Below are 5354 nucleotides of genomic sequence, written 5' to 3'. Positions count from 1 at the left end.
GCTGTCTCAGCATTCAGACCCAGGTTGTTTCCTTAGTTTCAGGGTTTCCTCAGTTTCACTTCCTTCTCTCTATATCCATGTTCAGGATGCCCGGCTTCCTCTGATCTCTTTCTCTGCCTCCCAAGGTCTCACAATCCCAGTCTCCTATCCTGTGTTCCTTACAATTTCTGTCTAGCTTTCTATCCAGACAGTTCTTCCCTTTGGTGAAGATCCTGCTTCCAGGGATCTCTCTTTTCACAGTGTCTCCTCCTTCCCCCCACTTCCATCCGGTTTCTAAGTGCAGCCTCTTTGTCCCACTAATCTCAGGATGCTGCTTAATTTCTTCTTTTTTTTTTCCTCAGCCTTCCTTCTATGACCACTTCCTAGCAATTCCAGTTTCCCCCTTCCAGCCTGCTCTCACCAGTCCCTCTAAAAATACTCACCCAGCCTGTCTTAATCTTCTTGCTCTTTCCTACCTCTCCTCCATCATCTCTAAGCCACAGTGCCATTCCTTTTGTGTTCAGTGTTAGTCTTACATCACAAAGGGAAGAGCTGCTGATGGGAGAGTAGTCTGGGAGAGGGGAAACTGGGATGCGAGCAGAAGCTAGAAATGTGAGAGGAATGGTCAAGATGGGATTAGCAGCCTGGTTTTCCACTGAGTGAGTTCCCAGAAAAAAGAAAACATTTGACTGTACTTTCAGCATACCCAGAAAGAAAGATAATACCCTGAGCATCACATATTCATCATGGAAAATTTCTGCCTCGAAAACTAAAATTTGGCAGCTATAAGTAGCACAAAATTGGATCACTGCAAATATCAAGTGATCTTAATTAACGATTTGCCATTATACTAGGTGTAGTACAGCATAATGTTATCCCAAAATAGTAACTGCTTCATCTACACAACAACTTCATACGATTATTTAATCCTTATGCAGTGATAACATGTGATATCCTCGATAAGGATCAACACATTGTGTTATAAGACTTCATAGGCGCATATACCACATAACCATCTCTTTGGGAAAGAGCTTACAGTCCAAAATGAAGATTTAATCGGCTCAAGTCTTCCGTTTTTGCCCAGTAACTTTCTCATCATAAGAACATGAGGACAGAGTACAAAACACATGTAGGTTAAGTAATTTTAAATAACCAATTATCCACATCCAACCATGCTGGATTTGGGTTTAATTGCCTCAGACATGCAAGATTTTTCTCCAGTTATCTTTTCACAGCCCACAAACACAATTTCCTATTAAAGTTCACCATAATGAATTTTCCAGTCTGAGCACTTTGACCCAGTTCTAAGTCAAAAGTTTTTCTAACAGCTAAGGAAAACACTTAGTAAATCATAAGTGAACAATATTTGCCTAATATAATGAGATTCTCATAATGAAGTAGAAGCTGAATGCTCAGCTCCTGAAAAATCCGTCTCTACACTTTGCAGATAAACTGAAAACTGCAGAGCTCTATTCCCAAAACTCGTATAAAATGTTGTACATTTGACTTCACGTATAGCTGTAGCTTTCTGATTCATAAAATCATAAATCAAATTATTTGCTTTTTTCTCCCTGTAATAGCTGCACAATGCCAAAATTTTGCCAACAGCCATGGAGCACTGAATCACTTTTCAACTAGCACTACTTAATTTTATTTTATTTTACAGAGCATCAGGCAAAAAAATTGACCTATAGTTCTGTAGCAATCTCTTTCTTCTATGCATAGCAGCAAAGAAATAAAAAAACCCATGAGTACTTATTATTTTGTTAAGTGTGTTTGACTAAATGAAGTTATAAAAAAAAAAGAAAACCTCTGCAATCCACCATAAAAATTTCATTTCTAAAAAGAGCCAGTAAAGCTGTCAATGAAAAAAAAATCATTTCTATGGTATATGCTATTAGACCATGCATAAGTGAAATGGCACATACATCAAGACTTAACTATATAAATGTATCCTAAATTTTCTGAAACAGATGGTGGATCATATACAGACAAGGCATGCATTCCAAAAAGATTTTTTCTTTAAGAATAGGAAAGGAAAGATGAAAGAACAGTGGAGAAATGTTTAAAATACTATTAAATTAAAACAAAACTCACAAGATTATGCTGCAGAATCAGACAACGCAAAGCAAATGAAAGCAAGAGATGACATAGTCGTTTTGGCCCTGATTCAGGAAATCACCGGTGTGGGGACATGTTAGTTCAAGAAAGAATGTAAGTACAAGCTTAAATTTAAGCATGATGAGATTTTCACCTTCACTCTGACCCCTGTACCCTGGATCAAGCAGCTGGAGTAGTAGGAGGAGATACCAGGAGTCCTCTGTACAGCAAAGGCAGGTGAAGAAGTTCTCCTGGCAGATGAACTGAGCTTGATGCACCACCGCCCCCCTCCCCCACCCCCTGGCCAAGTTTTGGTGTAGGAGAGTGACTGAATGAGGACAAATCTGTAAGTTCCCAGAGTGCTGGGATTTCTGTACAGATCACACTTTACTGACCAGAATAGGGAGGCTGCCTAATCTGCACCGGCCGAAAGCTCTTGTAGGCTCCTGAGACCATGAAGAAATTTTTATGTGACCTTTGCCCCTTCTTCTTCTAGTTCTTCTGTGCTTCTTCCTTTAGCAACGCAGCAGAATCTCACTTCAAGAGATTAAACACCACTGGCTTAAACAGGACTTGGGCACATGCCTAAGGTGTGAGAATAAGAACACTTTCATACCTTGAGGTCATCAGTAAAGATAATGTTGCCACTGCAGTCAGCAAGCAGAAAGAGATAGAAGTATTGTACTTAAATCTGTGGAAAAGGAGAAACTCTTGATAGTTCTCTTAATTTACCCACTACCAGAAAGTAACAATGAAAAGATTCTTTACATTCCTCAGGCACTGCAGATAAAAGGAGTTACAAGTACAGTTACATACCCTAGATAGTGAAAATACTTCTTGCCAGAAGTGTTCAAGCAGATCGTAACATGTTCTTTATCTCTTTAAAAATACTTAAGTTAAAATGCTTATTTCTGGATGTCCTTTATCTGTCATGGCTGTCCACCCTGTTACCAAACTAATAAGTATATTATTATTCAGATTACAGAGTTAGAAATCAGGGAAAGATTTCTGTTGTGCTAAGATAATAATTTTGCACTTCCTATGTGTTTTATGCAGCATCTAGTACAAAGAGCAACTCACTCAAATGAATATTTAGGGTGAGAGAATGATAATATAGTGGATGTGCAATGGCTGATTGGACAGTGATCATAACTTCAGGAATTTCCGTTCTTCTTGGAGTTCTGATTGCAGTTTCAACAGCAGAACAGCCTGTTTACCCTATCTGTCGAGCAGCAAGGCACTCTTCTGTATTTTATGCTACAATATTTGCATCCAATTTTCTAGCGATTTTTTTGCCTACTTTGTAGGTAGTTTTAAGGAGTTATAAGAGAAAAGAATACCCAGAAGATAACAATATTTCACAAAATATAAGCCAATAAAGAACAAAATCTCCTTGATCTACCCTGTGGACCCCCACACTCACCAGCATAGACAGAATGGTTCAGCTGTTTCTGAATTTCATTTTCTGCACTGCTCTGCAGTGGACTAGACTGGACTTGCCAGCAGACCATGGAAATTTAAAACCCTCAAAATACCAACCCAAATAAGACTGGGGGTTCTTTACATAATGGTTGTATAATAGTACACCTTTGCATCATTATGTAAAAGACTACTCTAGTTTTCTTTCTCTTTCAGTTACGCTACATCCTAATTATAACATGAAAGCAAGAGTTCTAAAGTCAGTCACAGAGCTGATGGCAGGGCTTTGTATTTACCATACTTTCAGAGGAAACATTTTCCTGAGTAGTGACAAGAGGTTTTGGTCTATTTTTAAGATCAGCATTCCAGGCTTAATCCCAGATTCACCATAATAGGCTTTCTTTGATTCCATGGGATCACAAACTCACCTCAAACGTGTAAGCTAGTTTTGTAAACTGCTGGATTGTTATTATCTGCTTCTTAAAATCTATTTTCTACATAGAAAATGCTTAATGCATTTTCTTCTTAATGTTGCAAGACTTTTACGTTTGTCCACCAAATCATATAGAATGACATAGCTGGTGATAGTGCTACCAAAAATATCATTTCCTTTTACAAAAGTTATTTTTATAGAATTAAATGCACGTCATTTTTGAATATGATATTTTATTTGCAAAAATGTAAATGATCTTGTCACTAAACAGCAAACAAAATCATGTATCTCTGAAAAATATGGTAATTTTTTTTTAAGGATGTGCAGATGGTGCAGTTAGAACATCTGCAACAACAGAGGATCTGAAGAGAACAGGAATTCTCTGAGAGGATGAGTTACTACCTCCAATCTATTTTTTTGAATTTTTTTCTCAATGTTCTTTACTGAGAAGCGTTCTCTACCCTGGAGTGCTCAATATTTGGCCTCTTTTCAGAGCTTCTACTATACTCAAGATAAAATCTTAATCATAAAATCTATTTAACATTTTAATCAGTTCACAGTCCATTTTTCAAGGTGTCATCAGCTCTGGCCTTTTGTTTGTCTCAAGCAGTGTTTATTCACACAGACAGAAAGCACCTTCATCAACCAGACAGTCACGTAATGGAGGAGGAGTAGAGAAAGTCGGCAAGGATGGTCAGAGGTATGGTGCAGTGTCAGGATGAAGAATCGCTAAGTGATCTTGCACTTTTCTGTCCAGAAAGAAAATACCCAGGGAATACGTTAGATAGATAGCTAAAAGACAGTCCCTTTCAGGGAGAAGGTAGCGTGCATGGATAGCTCACTGCCTTTTCAAGAAGCAAGGTGTGACAAACGAAGTTAGCAGGAAGTGGGTTCAAGCTGGACAAAAGGTGTGGCCGCGTTGTGGATCTCTTTGCTGTTGGATGTGACAGAAGCTTACAGAGGTACAAGGCATCAAAGCCGTGGAAAAGAAATCTATTCAAGATTGCTAACTGTTTAGATATTGCATCTGGTTTAGAAAACCTGCAAATGCCTGGAGGCTGGAGAAATAAGTGTGCAAACCGTCATACAGCCTTGTCTTGGTTTTGTACTCTTTCCTAGACCTCTGTCCCGGTTTGGGCTAAACTTCCTGGTTTGAGCTGAAACTTCCTTGTTTTGGTTAATGAACGAATGGGAATTATTCCCTGCAAGTGTGATGACCCCGCATTTAATTGGTCAAAAGAGGGTCAGGTGCAGTGTTACGTGTTAAGGTTATAAAGCAGCACGCAGGGAGGAACCGCCCTCTCTCGACTTCCGCCCCTGCAGCAGGGAGCACCTCCTGCCACGGACCTGCTATGCCGCCGACCAGGCCCGGGAGCAGCCTGAGATCGGAACCAGGCCTGAGGTCAACACCTCGTGATCACCC

This window comes from Buceros rhinoceros, unplaced genomic scaffold, assembly GCF_000710305.1.
Source record: "Buceros rhinoceros silvestris isolate BGI_N320 unplaced genomic scaffold, ASM71030v1 scaffold681, whole genome shotgun sequence".
Classification (NCBI taxonomy): domain Eukaryota; kingdom Metazoa; phylum Chordata; class Aves; order Bucerotiformes; family Bucerotidae; genus Buceros; species Buceros rhinoceros.
Note: the sequence above shows the minus strand (reverse complement) of the source record.